The sequence below is a fragment of the Panthera pardus genome, unplaced genomic scaffold, assembly GCF_024362965.1.
Source record: "Panthera pardus isolate Hobbes unplaced genomic scaffold, ASM2436296v1 HiC_scaffold_7, whole genome shotgun sequence".
NCBI lineage: Eukaryota > Metazoa > Chordata > Mammalia > Carnivora > Felidae > Panthera > Panthera pardus.
In genome coordinates this window covers 5,400,792-5,425,110 of record NW_026527002.1, presented here as the reverse complement: position 1 = coordinate 5,425,110, position 24,319 = coordinate 5,400,792, and the positions used below count along the sequence as shown (strand labels likewise).

The window sequence follows — 24,319 nt, the reverse complement described above, 5'->3', positions numbered from 1 at the left end:
AAATATAGTGTCTCTACAAAGACACTATAGAGAAGGATGTTAAGTCTCGACGATTATATTGGGGAAATCAAAACAGAATGCTTTGGAAGAAGTCCCCAGGATGGGGCCATCAGTTACAACACACTTCACAGGGCACCTGGGTGGCTCAGTCGGCTAAGCATCCGACTCTTGATTTTGGCTCAGGTCATGATCTCATGGTTTGTGTGTTCGAGCCCCGTGTCAGGCCACAGCGTCAGGCTATGCGCTGACAGTGCAGAGCCTGCTTGGGATTCTCTCTCTCTCTCTCTCTCTCTCTCTCTCTGCCCCTCCCCTGTTCTCTCTTTCTCTCTCTCAAAATCAGTAAAAAAAAAAAAAAAAAAAAAGACTTTAAAAAAATACTTCAACAATTATATTTGAACAAAATATGTCTGAGATGTGGTGCATTTGGTGCAGTAAATGAACTCAAGTGAGACCAGGGAACATATCCCATAAAATGCCGATGGTACCTTCAGTCACTCCTTTTTCTTTGATTTTATTTTTCTCATTAAAACCCAATCTATGCCACATTTAAAGTTCTCTCCCACCTAACAGTAGCATGGTCAAAGCAATAAGCTGCACACACCCTAGGGGAGAATACCAAGTGAAGACTCTCTGACTTCCAAACTCCTTAGAACACCTCAGTTAACGTGACCCAAGATCATCACTGATTTGCACAAACCTGACACACCGCCAGGCAAGAGTGGGAATAAATACAAGAATGTTGGAATTGAGTCACACAATTGTTTCCTGTTTTATGGGGAAAAAATTTTTTTAAACAATTCAAAATTAAGCTTGAGGGAAAATTATTTCTGCCCTGGACACCTAGAAGCACGGATGACAGTTCGGCCCATTCTATGATAATTGTTCACCTAAATCTGGTTTGCTAACAGTGATGCGTTAGGCTTTTTAATTCATCAATTTTCTTGCCTGAAAGCTCAAAAACTAATAATCTTTTTCCTGCTATTGCCAATAGCTCTAGCTGTTGTCAGAAATGTTCCCCTCTTCCAATGGAAACCTGCAAATGAACACAAAAACCCTACACAATTTAAGATCTTCTTTTCATAGAGATTTACTACCATGGGTCTTATTAAAAATAAGACTTCAATTTTTAAAATATATTTACAAAAACACTCATCATCCACTTCAGTGAGGTTAATTATCCTCCCCTGAAATGTTTTGTTGGAAGTTAGTTCATTCTGAAGGGCACTCTGGCTGGCTCAGTTGGTAGACCATGCGACTCTTGATCTTGGAGCCATGAGTTTGAGTCCCATGTTGGGTGTAGAGATTACTTAAAAATCAAATGAATGAAAGACAGAAAGAAAGTTAGCTAATTCTGGGCTCAATACTGAACTTATTGGGAGGTGTTTCCATGCTTCTCCCTAAGCAAAGCCAACATGCTATATAACTAAGGCTAAAAGAAATTCACTCTTGGTATTATGTTGAACAGAAAGATGGAAGGTATATACCATTTCTGTGGTATTTTGTGCTGCCAGGGGATAGGACTTATTTAATGGCCTTCGTACAGCACTGTCATTCTTTTGAAAATGTCAAGTTCAGAAGATTTCACCAATCAGAGGCAAGCCCATAAGGAGCTCATCCGCTTATATAGGAGAAACCAGTGACCAGGCAGTGATAGTGTAATAAATTCCTTAGCATGTACAAAGAAGGGGGGTTCACCCGCTTAGCTTTGAAAGGGTGGTGAGGGTTTCTCAGAAGACACCATCTGAAAGCTGCATCCTGGAAGGGAAGGATAAAGAACCAGGCAGGGTTGGAAGTAAGGAAGGCAGAAGATGAAAAATGGGAAGGGTACTCCAGGTAGTGAATGCAGCACATGGAAATGCTAGAGACTAAACAGCACGAAGCTTTAAGAAATAGCCTAGCGTTGAACCTGATCAGCAGGATTTCTCAGGTGGGGTCCATAAGTCCCCTCCATATGAGTTGCCCAGCTTGTTGCAATGCAGCTTCCAGAGCCCTGAGGCTTATCTACTATCTCAGAATCTGGAGCCTACGACTTTGTATTTTAAATAAGCATTCCAGAGAATTCATAGGCACTCTGGATTGTATATCCTCTGACAAGGCAGAAGTCTGGGAAGGGGGGAGGTAGCAAGAGAGGATTCTGGTGAGGTGAGCAGTGTTGGACCATGAGGTTCTTGAACACCAAAGGTTTGGAACTTGAGACTTTCCTGAGTCCAATGGAGGAGCCACAGCCAGGATCTACATAAAAACAAAAAGGGAATAGAATTCTACTTTAGAAAAATCACTCTAGAGGCAGCATGGAAGAATGCCCTGGAACTGGGAGAGACTCAGGCAGAGTCATCCAGAGGACAGAAGAGCTGAAGAGAAATAGTAAGAAAGCAGGACCGACTAGAACTGGTGATTGGTCCGATGGGATATGGTAGTGAAGGGGAGGAGACATGGTTTTAAGGACAGGGGAGGGGACATCAAGAATGATCCCTCCCTAGGGTCCTAGCTTGAGTACTATTTATAGGGTGCTGATCACAAGGGGTGACAAGGAGAGTACGTTCAGTAACACCCAAAGTGTCTGTAGAACTCAGGTTCGGTAGACGCCATTTGGGATGGAGTTAGAGACCCAGAGTTATCAATACACAGATGGCAACAGAAGCTGTGGAAAGTACAAGCTTATGGTGCCGTCTTTCTTCATAAACTAGGAAGTAGAGTTATTTCCCAATAGTAACAAAAAAAGGACATGTCAGAGAATGCAGGAAATATAAAATAGCCCCTATGAGGCCACAAGACAGAATGCTGAACAAGGAAACCGAAAGCATTAAAGACTCATCAAGTATGGAAGGACAACTTGTCATAGCTCCAGTTGTGTTGAAGGTGTTTTTCTCCTGTAGCACTTCCCCACCAGGGGGGCAGGAATGTAGAAAGGAGACAGCTGGGCCACTAGCAACTCAGCCCCTCTAAAGAAGCAGAGGGACTCTGGGTGCCTGGGTGGTTCACTCAGTTAAGCATCTGACTTTGGCTCAGGTCATGATCTCATGGTTCGTGGGTTCGAGCCCCACGTCAGGCTCTGTGCTGACAGCTCAGTGGCTGGAGCCTGCTCTGGATTCTTCGTCTCCCTCTCCCTCTGCCCTTCTTCCTGTGTGTTCTCTCTCTCACACACACACAAATAAATAAACATTAAAGAAAAAATAAAGTTCCTGAAGAAGAAGAAGAAGAAGAAGAAGAAGAAGAAGAAGAAGAAGAAGGACTAAAGGACCCCTCTGGTCTTGAGGCTCTCTCCCAAAGGCTGTAATTACTCCCCAGACTCAGATCTGGGAACAAAAACCTACCATTCTTCTCTTCAGAGTGGTTCCGCCTTGCTGCTTGCCTGTTAGTTCCCCTGCTGTGCGTGTATGTACGCATGTCAATGCACACCCTCTGAACACTTTCCCGCAAGTACAAGCACTATTCCTTGACTATTTCCCAGGCCTACTTGGGTAGCAGTGAATATTGAAATTATTTCCCCCTATTTTATGGTTATCTTTGTCTATAGCCAACAAGCTAGTGTGGCGATTAAGTAGACGAGACTTTGAAGCTCTATTCTGAATTCGTAGTTAATTATTACTTCCATCCCCAACATATCTAGCCATCACTTCTTCTCCTTCTCTCTCTTTTTAGATATCTTCTTCTCTAGGCTTTCCATAATCTCCTACTTACTCCATGCAGCAAAGCATAGCTAAATCAAGTAGCAAATAATTTCCCTACACCGCTCTGCATGCTGAACTGGAACAGTGAGGGATGATCCCTGACCAAACACACACATGCTCTTTCCCAGATCAACTGGGAATCAAAGAGTAAAAGGGAGAGAAAATCAAGTTTTTCTGGGTCCAGGACTTCCACACACATACAGATCCCCAGTATGCTCGCTCTGCCTGTCTCTCTCTCCCCCTGTCTCTCTCTCTCAAAATAAATAAATAAACTAAAAAAATAAAAATAAAAAGATGGGAAGGGTCATGCTCATTTAAAAGGCTAGCAGCTGGCATTAATGTAATTAACATCACTTTTGAGCAGCTAAATGATTTTCTTTTGGAAAATGACTGATCCCATTGTGACCTCCATGGCACCCATTTCCCATTAAGGAACAGAAAATCTACCTTCTCTCTCCCCTCCCCAGTACCTCCAGGGAGCAGAGACATGACTTAAACTCAGCTAATCACATGGTCTGTCCTTAGGGGAAAGGGAAATAGAGACTTCATGTATGGATTTCTAGAGAACATCAGTACTGTAGCTGGAGTAAAATGCAATTCTCAACACCCCAAGAAGCAGAACCATGTATGGCCCAATAAATAAATAATGATGTTAGATGAGGATTTGGAGTCTGGCAAAAATCCAGTTTGTATAGAAATCAAATCCTATTAGAGTATTATAAGGAAAGCTATGTTATTCTGGACTGAGTTTTTGTGGCTATGGATTGAGCCAATTATTTTAATTATACTCTTGGGAAAGCTACTGGAATTCAATTAAAGGTGACTGATTTCCACCGGCATTCAATTTAGTGCATTGCTTTTGAGCAAAGAGACTTGACATTTGGTTTAATAGTGTTAAGACTACAGTTTGATGCTGAGAAACAAAAAATGTGAGCTTTTAGCAATCAAATTAAGAACCTCAGCAAACACCATTAAAACTCACAGGACCAGACTACTTGAAGCTGCAGGGATCATTTAAAACACAGATGTTAACATTCTTTCTAAGCAAACATGTTCTTTATTTTAAAAATCTAGGTACTTAAATAGGAGAATGGCCTAATAAACTGAGGTAAATCACAACGATCAAATACAATGAACCAGTTAAAAGTGGGGTTTCTCCATATGGACAAACATGGCTAGACCTCTAAGACATGCCACTGAGAGGAGAAAAAAGCTGTTTAATGAAGTACCCTCTAGGAAAGGGGGAAAAAAAAACTGAGACAAGACAGTTTGATGAAAGGAAACTTTTGATCCTAACTATGTTAATTACCTATTGCAAGGAGAATTACTAATACATTACCTATATAGTCAAAAATAACTTTAAGAATAAATTTAGTTTCTAGTTTATAAGTGATTTTTTTAAAAAAATTTTTAATGTTTTTATTTTATTTTTGAGACAGAGACAGAGTGCAAGCAGGGGAGGGGCAGAGAGAGAGGGAGACACAAGATCCAAAGCAGGCTCCAGGCTCTGAGCTGTCAGCACAGAGCCCGACACGGGGCTCGAACTCACAGACCGTGAGATCATGACCTGAGCTGAAGTCGGATGCTTAACCAACTGAGCCACCCAGGTACCCCTAGAAGTGATTTTTTTTAATGTTTATTTATTTATTTATTTATTTATTTATTTATTTAGAGAGCCCACGTGGGTGCGAGTGCACGTGGAGGCTGGAGGGAGGTGCAGAGAGAGAAGGAGAGAGAGAATCCCAACAGGTTCCCTGCTTGTCAGCACAGAGCCTGACATGGGGCTCCGTCTCACGAATCCCGTGAGATCATTACCTGAGCCAAAATCCAGAGTTCGTGTCTCCACCGATGGAGCCACCCGGGTGCCCCCATACGTGTTTTCTGGCAAACATTTTCCACCATGCAGTTTTCTCAACAAGCTGTGATAAAACAATCATGTTGAAGGGAAGAGGTTTAGTTCCAGGCAAGACAGAATGAGCACATCCATCCTGACTCTTCTACTCCAAACGAGTGATGAGTTTCCCATTTTTCCTCGGCTGTGCCCGAGCCTAGGCTCAAGGCAGCCCCAGACCAAGAAGACCATAAATATTGTGTGATCTTCCCTCCATGAGGTACCTGGAATAGGCAAATCATGGAGACAGTAGAATAAAGGTTACAAGGGGTTGCGGGGAGGCAGGAATGTGGAGTCGCTAACATTTAGGGTTCCATTTGGGATGATGAAAAAGTTTTGGAAATGGATAGTAGAGATGTTTGCACAACAAAGTCAACGTACTGAATGTCACTGAATCATACATCAAAACATGGCCAAAATGATAAACTTTATATATGTTTTTCACCACAATGGAAAAAAATTGAGAAAACGGAAAGAAAGAGAGCAATTCACAAGCATAGTTGTAGACTTTAACATTCCTCTCTCGGTAATCAACGGAACAGGTAGAGAGAAAATGAATACAGAAGAGATATAAAAGAACTATACAATCAATCACCTGAATGTAACTGGTATGTGTAGAACATTACACCAAAAATACATTCTTTTCAGGTGCACGTGAAACATGCAACAATATGGACCACATCTTAAGTTTTAAACAAGCCCTAACTTAAAGTATTTAAATTATACAAGGAATATTTTTTGACAATAATGGAGTTAAACTACAAATTGATAGCAGTAAGAACAAAAAAGTCTCTAAATACTTGAAAATTAACCAATACACTTCTGAGTAATTCATGGGTCAAAGACCTCAAAGGATATTAGAAAACCTTCTGAACTGAACAAATATAAAGCAGTGCTTAGAGGGAAAGTCAGAGCAAAGAACAAAAATCTCAACCCAATAGTCTCAGTTTCCCCATTAAGATAGTAGGGGGGCGGGGGGAAGCAAAGACATAGAAAGAAGGAAATAATGTTTTTTTAAAGGGCAGAAACTGATAAAATGGAAAGCAAACCAAAATAAGATAAAGAAAATCAAGGAAACCAAAAGCTCATTCTTTGAAACAATCGTTCAAGTTGATAAATCTCAAGCAAGACTAACAAAGAAAAAAAGGAAAGACACAACCATCAATATCAAGAATGAAAGGGGGAGGAGAAAATGGAGGGGGGTTATAAGAGGGGGGGAAGAGAGTGGAGGTGTGGGAAGGGGTGGAATATCACAACAGACTCCACAGACCTTACCAGGAGGAGGGAGGAGGGAATGTCCTGATAACTCTACACACAGAAATTCAACAACCCAGGTGAATGAACCAATGCCTGAAGAAAAAAAAAGTAAAACTTGACTTAAACCTTACAGCTTATACCAAAATTATCTCAAAGTGGATTGCAGACCTAACATTTATGTTTTATATAAAACATAGAGGCACCTGGGGGGCTCAGTCGGTTAAGCCTCTGACTTCAGGTCATGATCTCACGGTTCATGAGTTTGAGCCCTGCATCGGGCTCTGTGCTGATGGCTCAGAGCCTGGAGCCTGCTTCGGATTCTGTGTCTCCCTCTCTCTGTTCCTCTCCTGCTCACATTCTGTCTCTCTCTCAAAAATAAATAAAAATTTAAAAAAAATTTTTTAATAAAAAAACCTAAAACTATAAAGTTTTACAAGAAAATAATAGAGAAAATCTTTGTGACTTAGAGTACACATGATACCAAAAGCACAATCTTTAAAATGAAAATCTTGATTACTTAAATAGTATTAAAATTCTAAAACATTTGAACTGGGAAAGACATTGTTAAGAGATTGAAAAGGCAAGTTACGGACTAGGAGAAAATATTCATTTGTACAAACAACTTGTGTTCAGACTATACCAAAAAAAATAAATAAGTAAATAAAATTCATATCTCTACATTAAGAAAATAATCCAGTTTAAAAATAGACAAAAACTGGGGCGCCTAGGTGGCTCAGTCGGTAAGCGTCCAACTTCGGCTCAGGTCATGATCTCGCGGTCCGTGAGTTCGAGCCCCGCATCGGGCTCTGTGCTGACAGCTCAGAGCCTGGAGCCTGTTTCAGATTCTGTGTCTCCTTCTCTCTCTGACCCTCCTCCATTCATGCTCTGTCTCTCTCTGTCTCAAAAATAAATAAATGTTAAAAAATAAAAAATAAATAAATAAACACTAAAAAAATTGTTTTAAATAGACAAAAACTTACACATACACTTCATCAAAGGGGACATAAGGGTGGCCAATAAACACGCAGAAAACATGTTCAACAATACCAACCATTGGAGAAATGCGTATTAAAGCCACAGTGAGAGTCGCACCAATTAAAATGGCTAAAACACCAAGTGCTAAAAGGATATGAAGTAACTGGAAATCTCCAACATCACTGACGGCGATGCAAAATCTCACAGCCACTCTGAAAAATAATGTAGCGCTTTCTCAATAGATTAAACCTACCTTTTACCGTATGACCCGGTAATCCCATTCCTAGGTATTTATTTACCTTAGAGAAATTAAAACTTATACTCACTTAAATACCTTTAGCTAAATGTTTATAGCTGTTCTTTCATAATTGCCAAAAGCCAGAAACCATCCAAATGTCCTTGAGTGGCTGAGTGGATGAATAAATGGAGGTCCGACAACACAACGAAGTGATGCTGTAGCAATGAAAAGGAATGAACTATGGATGGGCTCAACTTGGATGAGTTTCAAACGCGTAAGGCTGTGCGAAAGAAGCCAGTCTCAAAAGTTGCATGTTGTATGATACTGTTTGTCTGATACTCTCAAAAACACAAAACCACAGTGACAGAGAACAGATCCTTTGTGGCCAACGGTCGGCGGTCGAGGAAGGAGATGATGACAAAGGGGCATCATGAGGGACTTTTTAGTGACAGAACTGTTCTATATATTGAATGTGGTGGCAGCAACACGACTCTCTATGTGTTAAAACTGGTGGAACTGGGGGCTCCTGGGTGGTTCGGTGAGTTGAGCATCCGACTCTCGATTGAAGCTCAGATCATGATCCCAGGGTCTTGGGATGGAGCCTGGCGTGGGGCTCCATGCTGAGCGTGGAGCCGGCTTTAGATTTTCTCTCTCTTTCCCTCTACCCCTCTCCCCGCACCTCTAAAATAAAAATAAAATAAAATAAAACTGGTAAAACTGTACATAAAAAAAAAAAAAGTCCAAACACTTGATGGCAGCTCTCAATCAAGCATTTCTATTTTTTTTCAACTATTTGTATGGATAGGTAATTAGCATTAACCATCAAATAAATGTTGAGTTCCTACTGGAAATCTCGGTATCCTTGAAATGCTATTAGTTTTCTGATTGGCCCTTATAATGTGCTATGGACCATAAAATGGATTATGTTCTCATAATCCCTTAACAAGAAGCTTAACAAGAGGATGCCTAAAATTCACCTATAGTATTTTCACTTATGTCTACAACTGCTGCTTGGATTTTATTCATAACATCTATCCTATGAAAGAGATAACTTTGAAATTCCAAAAATTTATTTTTGTCAATCAAATATTCCCCCCCCTCTTATTTTTGAGATTTCTCGGGAGTACTTTTAGGAAACTTTTAATATTGAATAGTCAATAACTGTTTATTGATTAAAATAAAAAACAAATTTATGATACATATAAATACCATAAGTTGCATTTTGTGACTTTCTATGATTCAAACATCCGTACTGTCCATCAACAGAAATTATTCCTTTGCAAAGGCTTTTGAAAGCATCGCTCATTTTCCCTCCTATTCCCCATACATGTGACCTTTAACTTTAAATCTAATGTCTCTACCCTTTTTCAATCATCAAAACACCATTTACAAAGAGCTCAACTTGAGCACAGCTGTACTTTTTAGAAAGTCACACTCCCTGTAAACTCATTCCAATTAATCATTTCTCACCAGTTTAATAATTTTCGAACAAAACAAAAGCAAAAACAGAAGACCTTTAACCACATCAGGAAGCACCGGGAAGGAATAGGTCTTAACTACATCGTGACTCAAAAGCAGATTGGGAAATGGTGAGTTGTGCCAAGAACAGAAGCGTGCTATGCTGTTGAATTATTTCAGTGCACCGATCACCCAGATTTGGTTTCATACCAAGCGTGCTTTTCTATTTCAAAATTTATCTAAATGGGTCTTAATCCAAACGTCGTTTGTCTTTCATTAAACCAGCTTCCCACTCACTGTGGAAAATCATATCGTTGTTATTCCATTCTACTAAAATAAAAATTCTGAATACCATGCTCTTCTCTCATATGCAACCTTTTTAAGTCCTATTTGTGTCTTCTTTGAAATTTTTTTTTAATGTTTATTTATTTTTGAGAGATAGAGCACAAGTGGGGTAGGGGCAGAGGGAGAGGGAGACACAGAATCCGAAGCAGGCTCCAGGCTCTGAGCTGTCAGCACAGAGCCCGATGCGGGGCTCGAACCCACGAACTGTGAGATCATGACCTGAGTGGAAGTCAGACGTTCAACCGACTGAGCCACCCAGGCGCCCCTGCGTCTTCTTTGGAAGTGATTAATTTATTTGCCACTTGGTGTAAGGCCCTTTTCTCTATGAGGTTATAGTACCAGAATAGCCTCCCAGGAGGCTACCTTGATTCCAGATTGCATGCAGTGTGACAAAAAAAAATTCTACAACTCCAAGGTCTCAATGGCCTTTCTCTGACCCCAAAATGATTCCCATCATTTATTGAATTAAAGCCAAAATACTCACTTCGAAGAGCTTTGAGGAACTTCCATAATCATCCCCACCTTTTCCTTTGGTTCATTGTTATCTCTGGCGATTGTGCCTCTAATTATCCTTATGTTCCAATTTAGAGATTGGCTTTTGTTTGCATTAAATTTGTAAGCTCTTGGGGACAGGGTTATGTAACGGGATGCAAGATAAATATCCAACAAAAACAATAACTTTCCTACATAACAGCGATATCCAATTCTAAAATGTAATAGGAAAAAAATCCCATTTCTAACACCAAAGCAATACTATACCTAGGAATGTAATTAAAGATAAACAGGTGAAGCCTTTATAAAGAAACCTTTATTGAAGGACAGCAAAGAGAACTAGAAAAAATAGAGACATACCATTGATACCCTAGGAGTCTTGATATGCTAAAAAAGTCAACATTTCCCAAATCAGTTTGTCAATCTAAATCAGACTCAAAAAGATTCTATAATTTGACAAGCTGTTTCCAGCTTGTTAAGGAAATAAAGCCAATGGCAAGAACTACCTAAACACTCCTAGGGGGAAAAAAAAAAAAAAAAAAATATATATATATATATATATATATATATAATCTAGATTAACTTGCTGTAGCAGATAATCAAACATTTTATAATTATTCAATAATTAAAAGAGTGTTGTCTTGGCATAGCAATAGGAAAATAATAAAAGTGAGTCAAGAAGCAGAATGAGGTATAATAGTGTAAAACATAAGAAAGATGCATTTCAAACTGATAAAGGAAAGATGGGCTGTTAAATGTCTAAGAATCTTGTAATGTTGTCTATAAAACAGAATATCGAGTAAATTAAAATCTAAACATTAATCACCGAGACTAGCGATTCTGAAACTGTGATAATGGCAAAACAATTTGGAAAAGACTGCATGGTTATCACAGTAGAAGTACTTAAATAAAGTATAATACAGCACTGTGCACCAACATGTAAGGTACACTGACTTGCCCTGACATTTAAAGTTTCCAAGAAACTAAGAAGAATAAGGTAGACTTATTTGGCCTGACATTTAAAGTTTCTGAGCCATACTGCTGCATGGAAAAAGTAAGTGAAATGAACAGACATAACTCCTGATCTTACGTTTTTATAATGAGAGATACGGACGCATGTAAGCAGCGGGAAAGCACCATTGCCTATTGGTAGAGAAGGCATTCCTAAAAAACATGCAAACTTTTCAAAGGAAAACATGTATAGATTTGGTCACATAAAAATGTAAAACCTCTCCAGGTCAAAATAACCCACACACAAAATTAAAACTCAAGTCATATCTGAAAGAAGTATTTTAAAAGTGTTTTTAAAAGTGTTTAAAAGTATTTTAAAAGTGTTTAAAAGTATTTTAAAAGTATTTTAAAGTGTATAACAGAAAGATAAATGGTCATAACATATGAAGAACCATTATGAATAAGAAAAATACCAACAACCCAATAGAAAAATGGGCATCTGCGGGGCGCCTGGGTGGTTCGGTCAGTTGAGCATCAAACTTCGACTCAGGTCACGATCTCGTGGTTCGTGAGTTCGAGTCCCACATCGGGCTCTGGTGCTGACAGCTCAGAGCCTGGAGCCTGCTTCGCATTCTGTGTCTCCATCTCTCTCAGTCCCTCCCCTGCCTCTTTCTCTCAAAAATAAATAAACATTTAAAAAGAGAGAGAGAGAGAGAGAGAGAGAGAGACCTGAGAGAGAAACGACCATATGAGGACACAGCAAGAAGGAAACCATCTGCGAGGCAAGGAGAGAGGCTTCAGGAGAGACCAACTCTGCCAACATCTTGATCTTGGACTTCCAGCCTCTAGAACTATGAGAAAACAGATTCTGCTGTTTAAGCCGCCCCGTCTGTGGTATTTGTTATGGCAGCCGTAGGAAACTAATACACACAGTAAGGACTAACCCTAGTTTTTAGGAAACTAACACACGCAATAAGGATTTTGGGAAGATGTCCACCCAACTGAAAATAGAGGTGGGTTCTGGAGCTCTAGAATGAGAGGGGAGAAAGGAAAGAAGTTACAAAGCATATATATGTACTTTCTATATGCTTTCATATTGCTAGAGATGTCAGGGCAGACATTTTTTTTTCACAATCATAAAAGAACAGAAAAAGGAAAGAGTATCACTCTGGTAAGTAGGGGAACATTCATCGATGGTACGCAAAGTGATACTTTAATCCATTACACAATTTTTTAAACAGGAGAATGCAGACAGTGCGTTTTGAGATCAGTTACGCAGGAACCTCATAGACTTTATATATGGGGTGCATATTTTTGCAAAGACTTAAAATATCCCTTCTATTTTCAGAAGGTACATTCTCACAAAGAAGAAATCTCGCCAGCAAGTCTAATTTTAAGCCTGAGAACCCCAGGAGAAGTCTGTGGTCTCGGTTTCCTCTGTTTCATTTCCACTGCTGCGATCAGCCGGCACCACATTTTGCAAAATCTAGGTTACTCGGAATTAAACAAACACTACACATATGAAACCAGAAACACCCGCACCCCATAAAGGACAGCAGAATCCACAACAAAACTCTCCTGACTTCATCACACACAGCTCTTCCTACCACTGCCGGAACACAGATTCTGATAGATTCTCTTACTGGACAGTTGACCCCAAGGCGTCGCTTTTTGCCTGCGTGGCGAATCGACAGATTCAAGAAAAAGAAGCAGAGGGATGAAGAAGTTGTCATTTCTCCCAACTCTACGACAGCTGGCAACTCTAAATTGTGGGCTAGAAGCGTAAAAATTCCACTCGTAAAAACTCCACTCAAAATACCTCGAAGCCAAATTTTGACCAGAGTTGCCTCCTTATGTTCCACGGCCACCCTCCACCCCCAGCCCAGCACCCCCCCGGTGATTAGAGTTAGGGATCCAGCAGGTGTTATATCTTCGTTAAACTGAACCTTACTATGTTATTTTTGCCAATGGAAAACCTTGATCTCTTCAGGTCGTCTGCCCGAACCACCTTAACATTCAAAATCATAAAACAAGTGAAACACTGAAAAGTATAAAAAGGATGCAAACCATTTTCAATCTTTTCGGTGAGCCTGGGTGGCTCAGTCAGTCGAGCGACCCACTTTGACTTTGATCTCACAGTTCCTGAGTTCGGGCCCCACATCAGGCTTACTACTGTCAGCACAGAGCCCCCTTTGGGTCCTCTGTCCACCCTCTCTGTCCCTGCCCCGAATTGTGCTCTCTCGCTCTCTCTCAAAAACAAATAAACATTTAAAAAATGAAAACAAAATGACAAAAATAAAATAAAATCTTCTTTTAGTATAAAATCAACTTACATGTTTTTAACAGTACCCTCTGGGGGGCGGGGGTGACTTTCTTCCTTTTCTACCATCACTCCATGGGGAAAGAATTAAGATTGTGTTTGACATTTTTTTTTTTTTTTAATTTATTTTTGGGACAGAGAGAGACAGAGCATGAACGGGGGAGGGGCAGAGAGAGCGGGAGACACAGAATCGGAAACAGGCTCCAGGCTCCGAGCCATCAGCCCAGAGCCTGACGCGGGGCTCGAACTCACGGACCGCGAGATCGTGACCTGGCTGAAGTCGGACGCTTAACCGACTGCGCCATCCAGGCGCCCCGTGTTTGACATTTAAAGCGCAGAAAACATTTTGAGAGCTTGATCTATATGGGATATTGTGCACGAAAATGGAAGGGGGAAGGAAAGCCCTCCAGGATCCAGCTGATAATGGAGTAAGGCTGTCAATAAAAAGAAAGCTACACGCAAGTTGATAATTCAAGTGGCAACAATATTACAAAGGTGTGATGCGGGTAAGGACAGGTGCTTTATTCTTCTTGGAAAATAAGGGTTTGGGAGGAGATGCACAGACGCCTTCATTTCGGTGGGGAGGAGAGAACTCTGCAAGCACCTTGAGTAAAGCTTGCCAGGCAGAGGGAGCAGCTCGCAAAAAGGCGGAGGTAAGAGCAGGTTGGGTTCGGTGGGGACAAGAAGCGCTCACGGCTGGCATCCAGCCAGGGGGGAGACCACTGACCGCACTTGGCCTGGGAAAAGACGGGGGACGTGATGTCTGTGCAGTCCTTTCCCTCATCACAAACCAACCGAGAGAGCCCAGTGTCTTCGAGCCTCTCCTCGGCGCCCCTGAACCACGGGACCTAAGCATGGGGACCCGCCACCTCCCTCCCTTCTGACCGCGCCCTCGAGGGCAGGTTCCGTTGAACACACCGGGCTTTAGAGAAGTTACCTGAACATCGCACAGCCTCAAAAGCACCACGAGTCACTTCAGGACCGGTGCCCCAGGCTCCTGGATTAGGGCCACCAAAGGTGCAACCCCTTATCAGGAGAGAGAAACAAGGTGTCAGCCGGCTGGCAGGCAGGTGCCTTGGGACACCCCAGATCCCCAAAGGCCCTGTTGATCTTTGACCCATGAGCCTTCTGTGTACATGTATGTGCATGTAGGGCACATTTCCAAATTGCTCGCAGTTTCAAAAGTAACCTAACGAATCGTCACTCAATGCTAGTTAGATGATTTCGGTGAAAATCCGTGGGTTTTCACTAACGGGTGGGAATCACTGACCTTCTGGCCTTTGGCTGCTGGTTGATAGGGAGTTAGTGGCTTTATTAGGGAAGCACCTCACTTAGCCTTGCTTGCATGCCACGCTGGGTTAGATCCTGCGAAGAAAACAAGGACTGAGCTCAGAGGAAAAGAGAGCCCGCCTGCTGGAAACATTTTTTGACATAAAAAGTAAATTTCGGTTAAAGACATGGAGAAGGCTGTTCCCAAACAGAAAGGGATTACTGCTCTGTCAGAAGTCCTTTCAAGCTTAGTTGATGACGGTGTGGTTGTCTGGGAGAGGATCGGAACGTCCAACAATTATTGGGCTTTTCCAAGTAAAGCTCTTCCTGGAGGAAATGTAAGTAGGAGGTTCTGGAATCTCAGTTATCCAATCGTAAGCACCCAGACCTACCAAACAGCATCCGGAAACTAACATGAGTTGGCAGGAGCCAACCATGCTAGAAAAAGAGCTTTTTTTCTTTTTAACTTTGAGACCAAAGGGAATAGCTAAGGGCAGCAGTAGAAAAATACAAAGAATGTGACCCGGAAGTCAGAGAGGAAACACACCAAGAAAATAAAGTAGCCAAAGAAGCTGTTAACAGATGGAGCGATCACATATTTGCAAAACTCTTGGGCCCAAAGAGAATTTGGATTTGAAAAAAATAAATTGACAACAAAATTTTGGGATTCGAGGGTACTCTGACGAAAAGCGTTGAAATATTCGATGTTGGTGGAGGCGCTTGTGGGTATGTATATTTTTATATCACCCAATTAAGTGTACTGAATTGTCACTTACCTAAAACTGTGTTTATCATTTTACTAATTTTAAATGAAGTAACAAGCGTAAAACAAAAAAATCTCTCCTCCTCGCCTCCTGCTTCCTAGCGCTGTCTTTTATTATTTCTTTCATATTGTCTTGACTTTCGGGTCTCGCTTCACCTGTGTGGCCCCATCCTCTACCAACCCACACCCTTTCCAGGCGTTCTCCCCTTTGCGGAGGACTGTTTTTGTACTAACAACATGGCACACTCTGGGTGACCAAGGGAGACTTGTCTGCTGTGGCTAAAGTGCTCGCCTCAGCTCATCGTCTAACAGGATTCCAGCCCCAAGTGGACTGGACATCAGATGGTATGTGTTCTGTTAAGATATTTGGACTGGAGCATAGAGGCCACCGAGATCTACAGACACGTCACTCTAGGAACCAGATGAATAGATCCAAAGGGGCCAAAGCCAGAGGCTCAATGACGAGCCTGTCTTCAAAGTAGTTTTTATAGGAAAGAGCAACTCATATTCATCTAAGGTGATAGGAATTATTATGAGATATTTGAATGGAAAACGTCAATCTTTTTTTTCCTAACCAGGTATTGTCAGAGTGCAGAGACAGAAAGAGATTTAAGATCACCCCCAGGTAATCACCTGCCCCCCCAGCTTTGTGGGATGCTCTTAGTTGAGAGAAGGAACAGAGGGAAAAGAGCAGTTCAAAAGATATGTGCACTTAATTTTAGGCCAGGTGCATTTGAGGTATCTGTAAAATTTTGTCAAAACCATACATCATAGAAATAAGCAAATTATAGGGGCGCCTGGGTGGCTCAGTTGGTTAAGTGTCCGACTTCAGCTCAGGTCACGATCTCGCAGTCAGTGAGTTGGAGCCCCGCGTCGGGCTCTGGGCTGATGGCTCAGAGCCTGGAGCCTGCTTCCGATTCTGTGTCTCCCTCTCTCTCTGCCCCTCCCCTGTTCATGCTCTGTCTCTCTCTGTCTCAAAAATAAATAAACATTAAAAAAAAAGAAAAAAGAAATAAGCAAATTATTTTCAATTTGAGCAATATTCTTAGGCAGCTGTGTACCATTACAGCACTGAGCCTTTACAAACTGTATTAATCACAGTAAAGTTTGTTTTTAAAATGTTAGCTAAGATGGGTACAAGCAGTAATATTAAATGTTAATACAACACCTATTTTTGATTAAAATAATAAATGGTATCTGCCATTGGGAAAATCATTAGCAATTTATTTTTTAAGACTAAAGCTATTATCAAATATTAGCAGTGAAGGAAAACACATCTAGCATTCATGCTGCTGAGTTTTTCCCACTTAATATTAAACATCAAAAGGCAATTAATTTTCTAAAAATTTACTTTATTATGGTTTATGAAAGGAAAAGCGAAATGCTCTATTTAGCCTGAAACACCGTGAGTAAGATACCAGCAATCTCTGGAGACCACATATGCTTCTTCACCATGAACAGTGATACCAAAATGCGTGCAAACATTTTCTAGAGGAAAAAAAAACAACTTATAAATAATAGCATTGAAAATTTTCTTGAATGAAATTTTAGGAAAAATAACTCAAAATATTTTCAACTACAACTACGAAGATCTGAAGGTTATATGTCAAGTATTTTACCAGCCAGGGAAGAAACAAGTCACTAAAATTTTTCTACTTGAGTTTGAAAAAAAAAAAAACCACCCACTATTGAAAGAATACACAGGTGGAAAGTGAGTAAAAACACGCACGAATTACAATATGTGAAGAACTCACTAAGGGTTCTGCTCTGCGCTTTACGCACAATTATAAAATTTATGCCTCAAAACAACATATGAGAGGTCTTATTGGTTTTGTTTTACAAATCAATAAACTTTGTCCCAAGGGAGGGCCATTACCTACCCTGAGTTACACCGGCGGGATTTTCAGCAGGTTTATAGGACCCCAACTTGCTTTCATGCATCCACTGAACAAACATTTCAGTGTCTGCTGAGTGGGGAACTGCACTAGGCAGCGGATATGGAACAGTGAAAAAACTGGCAAAAAATATATACCTCAGTGGAGCCTGCATCCTAGGGGGAGAACAGCCCATAAACACAAAAATAAGTAAAACAATATGCTATTAGTAGAGAAACGTTGGGCTGCAGGGGGCAACTGGGTGGCTCAGTCAGTTAAGAGTCTGACTCCATTTCAGTTCAGGTCACGATCTCACAGTTCTTGGGATCGAGCCCCACGTCAGCTCGACACTGACAGGACAGAGCCTACTTGGGATTCTTTCCCCTCTCTCTCTGCCCCTTCCCCTGCTCTTTCTCTCCTTCTTTCATAAATCTGCTTATTTATTTATTTTAAGAGAAATAATAAGTAAACATTTTCTTTATTTTGAGAAAATAAATAGGCATACTTGTTTATTTTGAGAGAAAGAGCACATGTGCGAGTGCCCACGAGTGGGGGGAGGGGCAGAGAGCGAGGGAAAGAGAGAGTCCCAAGCAGGCTCTGCACCATCAGCGTGGAGCCTGACCTGGGGCTCAATCCCACAGACTGTGAGATCGTGACTCGAGCTGAAATAAAGAGTCAGGCATTTAGCCGACGGAGCCGCCCAGGGGCCCCAATAAACAAACATTATTTTTAATGTTTACTTATTTTTTTTTAATTTTTTTAACGTTTATTTATTTTTGAGACAGAGAGAGACAGAGCATGAATGGGGGAGGGGCAGAGAGAGAGGGAGACACAGAATCGGAAGCAGGCTCCAGGCTCTGAGCCATCAGCACAGAGCCCGACGCGGGGCTTGAACTCACGGACCGTGAGATCGCGACCTGAGCCGAAGTCGGCCGCTTAACCGACTGAGCCACCCAGGCGCCCCAATGTTTACTTATTTTTGAGAGAGAGAGAGAGAGAGAGAGACAGAGCGTGAATTGGAGAGGAGCAAAGAGAGAGGGAGACACAGAATCCAGAGCAGGCTCCAGGCTCTGAGCTGTCAGCCCAGGGCCCCAAGCGGGGCTCGAACTCACGAACCGTGAGATCATGACCTGAGTTGAAGTCTGACATTTAACTGACTGAGACACCCAGGCGCCCCTAAAAAACATTTTTTTTTTAAAGAAGAAGATCAATACTTGGGAGAAAAAATAAGGTGAAGAAGCAGAACAGCCAGTGCCACAGGTCGGACGGGCTGAGGCTTTAAAAGGGACAGTATGGGAAGGCTTCATCATGAAGGTGACAACTGAACAAAGACTTAGAAACGCTGATTGAGAACAGGTGTCATGGGGACATGTGGGGGAGGAGCAACGCAGGTAGCAGAATGGGAACATCGCCATGACACTGAGGTGAAATGTGTCCAGTGGTCAAGGAGCACCAAAGTGGCCAGGAGAAGGAAGGTAGCAACAGTGAAGACAGAGAAGCTTCTGCCCGGAGGTCGTTTGATGTTGGAGGGTTTGAGCAGGGGGACGACACGCCCAGAATTCAGCTATGAAGTGACACTCTAGTTGACAATACTCTGGGGAGAGAGAATGGGGAAAGAGAGCACGTAGACAGAAGCGTTAAGTGTCCATTAAAATGGTTTGAGGAAGAGGACAGCGGTGGCTTAGACCAGGGCATAGGAGTGGAGGAGTGACAAGTGTCAGTGGATATTTTAAAGGTAGAGCCAAGAGAAGTTTCCTGATGACTGAATTTGAAGTGTGAGAGCAAAAGGAAAGAATCACGGATAACTTGGAATTTGGAGCCAAGCCAATTGGAAGATCAAGTCGCCAGATGCAGGAGAGTTTGGAGAATCAAGAGTGTGATTTGGACAGATTTTGAAGATTTCACCTAGAACACTGGATACATGATCAGATATTGGAGGATGGGACTGAGCTGAAGGTAAAGATTTGGGAATAGATACTGTAGGGCTGATATCTAATGCCATGAACCTGGGTGTGATACAGATGAGGTCCAAAGAGGAGGGTCAGCAGGGGAGAAGAGAGGAAGAAGAGCACAAGATTCTGGAGGAAACCCAAGTAAAGACAAAGCTTCAAGGATCAGAAGTAATGAGTTGCATCCGTGTCCTCTGCTAGAGCAGGTGGGAACAGGAAAAGGCCGCTGGTTTCACATATTGCAGTTATTGGGGCCTGTGAATAAAGCAGTCTCCAGGCAGGGTGGAAATAAACACTTTCAAGTGGTTTAAGAGACAATGGCAAAAAAAGGGACTGGAACGAACATGGATGCAAAAACCCTCAACAAAATATTACCAAATCCAATCCAACAATATACAAAAAGAATTGTATACCATTACCAAATGAGATTTATTCCAGGTATGCAAGATTGGTTCAACATTTGAAAATGTAATAATATAATACATCACATCGACATGTTGAACATGCAAAATAACGTGATTATCGTATCAATAGATGCAGAAAAAGCATTTGACAAAATCTTACCCCATTCACGATAAAAGTTCTCAGTAAACTATGGACAGAGGGGGATCTTCTTCAACTTGATAAGGGATATCTACCAAAAACCTACAGCTAGCTTCATAAATAATGGTAAGAAACTCAATGCTTTCCCACTAAGATCAGGATCAATGAAAGGATGTCTCCTTCCAACACTCCTGTTCAACATCAAACTGAAGTTCTAGCTAATGTAACAAGACAAGAAAAAGAAATAAAAGGTACACAATTTGGAAGGAAGCAAAGGAATTGAGGATGGTAAGGAGGTAACTCTTTAGTAGTTTGGGTACAAAGGGTGGTAGCTGGAGAAGAGGTGGCCTCAAGAGAAGTTTATTTGTGTTTTAAAGATAAGGGGAGTAATTAAGTATGAAAAGAAACATTGATGCTACAGAGAAGAGAATTGCTGAAGAAATGCCCCTAATCAAGCCACCAAAGTGTTAAGAACCATGTGTGTATGCCAATTTTGTCATCACTGGTTGTTTTTTAAACATGAGCCTCTGTAAGGATCTCTCTCTCTCTCTCTCTCTCTCTCTCTCTCTTTCTCTCTGTATTTCTTTCTTACTTTCACTTGTTTTCTTTTTGGACATATCTCTAGTATTTTTTTTAACCCAAGACAGAAGTAAATTTGGAAATTATGTCTTCTATAAGTATACTGACAATGACAATTTTATGATGGGTATCTTGGTAATCCTATGCAAGTCTTTTTAAAAATATCTTATGCAAAACTGGGAAAAAATGTTATAATTGCCTTTAGCGTATAACATACATGAAAAAAATTTAATTTTATTCAACTAACAGAACCACTTTCACACTATATTTTTTGTTTTAATTTTTTTAATGTTTATTTATTTTTGAGACAATGCGAGAGACAGAGTGCAAGCAGTGGAGGGGCAGACAGAGGGAGACACAGAATCAGAAACAGGCTCCAGGCTCTGAGCGGTCAGCCCAGAGCCCGACGCAGGGCTCGAACTCACGAACCGTGAGATCATGACCTGAGCCGAAGTCAGATGCTTAACCGACTGAGCCACTCAGGCGCCCCATTTTCACACTATACTTCAAAAAATCTTTCTCCATCAATCCAACCTCTGCCACACCTGTATCTCTAACCCATCTCTAGCTTCAGATTTTTTTTTTAATTTTATTTCCAAGAATGTGGCATGAATTACACGGACGTGCACTGTTTATTGCTACCCATGTGTGACAACTGAACCAGATTGGAAAGCACTATTTTCTGTTTCTTTTGTTTACATCATAGAATGAAGCCTGTTAATCAATAATATTATCTGGAATCATATTTCTGATAATATATTGATATAAGTCTATGTTGGTACAATATATATAAATACACACACACTAAAATATTTTTAATTAACAAGAGGAAATAGATAAAAATAGATATAATCACATAGATACAAATCACAGAATCTTGTAAAGAGCTTATTTTTATCTTTTAAATAACTCCTTCCCATTAAATCTTTACCCAATCTACTAAAGAGCGCAAAATTGACTGACTGAGGGTCTACCTCCCCACCCTATCAGATGCAATTAGAAAACGTTTTAAAACAGAGGCAGGACCAAGGAGGGAAAGCAGTAAGCCCTGGGTAACCTCTACACTGAATAATTAATAACCACTAAAAAGCAACTGTGTTTGGAGAAAGCTAGCGTTCAGATCCCAAGGCCTGTATTTCTTTATTGACTTTGCCAGTGGCTCGCTGTCTGAACATTGACAGGCAGCCAGCCTGTCTAGGCCTCCATTTCTTCACATATATAACGAGGGGATCAAAATAGAACTTCTGGTTCTGAAACTTCATAATTCTATACCGGCATTATTGCCATTCGGAGCAATGTTTGAGGTTATACATGAGTGAACTCCGGTTTTGTATACATATTTTAAACTCAGGGTAGCATTTTTATATTCAAATTTGACATTACTGAAAGCTTTATTTCCCATGACCTTATTCTCTATGCAAATGGACTGACTCATGGATGTATTGGACTGATGTGACAGTTTTGGGTTCCTCTGTGCAGGGAGGCTCGAATATTTACACCTTTTCCTTCCTCCCCAGAACCAGTAAGCTCGGAAGATTTAGTAATAACAAGAGACCATTTTCACACAACAATCATGAGAATGGAAATAGCGACATTGTCCCCAGGGGACCTCCAGGGGCTGTAGCATAAACAAAAGGTTTAGTCTGCCTTTCCAGCAAAGGGATCCTAAATGTAATATCTCAGGTTTTGTCTATTGGTATAGCAGACTGGAAAGAAAATCAAATCAAAATGAAACACAAAACTCATTACAGGTGAAAGGCGAGGCTGAGATGAAGGCATTTCTGAAATAAGTAACAAAACGCAGGTGCATGGTTTATAAACATTTACTTTTCTCAGGAGATAGAATCAAGACCACAACGGATAACAAAAATGCAAATCAGCACGCTAGGCCAGTAAACATCTGAAGAAAGAACAATATTTGTTTTCAGGTTCTCATGAGCTGCCGGAAAATGTTAGCAAAAATAGCGAACTTCTTCTTGGCCCAGCACTTTTAAAAACAGCCCACTTTTAAAAATGCCCGCTCCACGGGGCGCCTGGGTGGCTCAGTCGGTTAAGCGTCCGACTTCAGCTCAGGTCATGATCTCGGGGTCCGTGAGTTCAAGCCCCGCATCGGGCTCTGTGCTGACGGCTCAGAGCCTGGAGCCTGTTTCGGATTCTGTGTCTCCCTCTCCCTGACCCTCCCCTGTTCATGCTCTGTCTCTCTCTGTCTCAAAAATAAATAAATGTTAAAAAAAAAAATTAAAAAAAAAAAATAAAAATGCCCGCTCCTTGCGAGGGACCCGTAAAGGGTTTGACTCCATCGTGAACAAAATGGGAATTGGTGAATGGGTTTCAATCATCATGACCGACATCAACTAACACACACATTATCCTCTGTTTGTAGATGAGTAGTTAAAACTCCTAATGTATTTATGCCATTTTTTAAGTTATAAAAAACATTACGAGCATTACCTTGTTGCATCATTCATTCATTTCAATCATGTTTGTATGAGTACTGTATTGCTGTGTTCTGGCCCTTTACGAGACACCAGGGAATCAGTAATGAGTGAGATGAGAAATGCCATTATCCTCGCAGAGCTGACACTTGACAAATTCTCAAACCAGTTTTCTGAGCTTGGCAGAGTAAGTGGTCTTGTCTGTGGTTTACAGAGGAAGAAACTGGTAAGCAGCAGAGTCCGGACCTAAACTCAGGCCTTCAATTCCAAGGTCAAAATGACTTATGCTAGATTCTTCTTGATGTAAAAGGCAGACCAGAGGCTGAAACAGCATGACCGATGAGAGCCACGAAACAGATATTACATGATATATTTGCAGTGTGATTTTAATGACAATGCCTCATCGACAGCCAAGGCTGAGTTTAGGCTCCCAGTGAACGCTGATGAATAAAAAAGACATGAAGTAAGGTGTTCACTTCAGGGGAAACTGGGAAAGGGTATACGGGAATTCTCTGTGCTATCTTTGCAACTTTTCTGTAAATCTGAAAATATTCCAAAATAAAAAAGTTTAATTTTAAGAAGGGCATATGAGGGTGCCTGAGTGGCTCAGTCAGTTGAGCGTCCGACTCCTGATTTTCAGCTTAGGTCACGATCCAGGGTCGTGGGATCGAGCTCCATGTCAAGCTCCATGCTGAGCGTGCAGCCTGCTTAAGATTCTCTCTTGGGACTCTTAAATACAGAGAACAAGCTGAGGGTTGATGGGGGTGAAGGGCGGGGGACAGGCAAAATGGGTGATGGGCATTGAGGGGGGCACTTGTCGGGATGAGCACCGGCTGTTGTATGTAAGTGATGAACCACAGGAATCTACTGCTGAAGCCAAGAACACATTGTACACATTGTATGTTAGCTAACCTGACAATAAATTTTTAAAAAAGAAAGAGAAAAAAGATTCTCTCTTGGGGCGCCTCGGTGGCTCGGTCTATTAAGTGTCCCACTCTTGATTTTGGCTCAGGTCACGATCTCTTGGTTCATGAGATCCAGTCCATGCCTGCACAGACAGTGCACAGAGCCTGCCAGGGATTCTCTATCTCCCTCTGTCTCTCTGCCCGTCCCTCACTTACACGTGTGCACGTGTGCACTCTCTCTCTCTTGCTGTCTCTCAAAATAAATTTTTAAAAAAAGGTTCTTTCTTTCCCTCTGCCCCTCTCCCTGGCTCACACACTCTGTCTCTAAAATAAAAAAAAAAAAATTACAAGTTAAAAAAAATTAAAAAATAAAACAAAAGACAAGAAATAGCAAGTATTGGAGG

General features: G+C 41.3%; 1 long non-coding RNA gene and 1 pseudogene across 1 annotated transcript; one reads left to right on the top strand and one right to left on the bottom strand.

Annotated features, from left to right (window-relative positions):
* Positions 1 to 1,069: 1,069 nt before the first annotated feature.
* LOC109258451 (uncharacterized) lies at positions 1,070 to 6,424 on the bottom strand. The gene is made up of 2 exons (XR_002076326.2): positions 5,487 to 6,424; positions 1,070 to 2,232 (listed from the first exon to the last, which is right to left on the bottom strand). It is a non-coding gene; the product is annotated as an uncharacterized LOC109258451 (long non-coding RNA).
* Positions 6,425 to 14,098: 7,674 nt separating this feature from the next.
* Positions 14,099 to 24,319, top strand: part of LOC109258419 (meiotic nuclear division protein 1 homolog) — a 34,044-nt pseudogene continuing 23,823 nt past the window's right edge.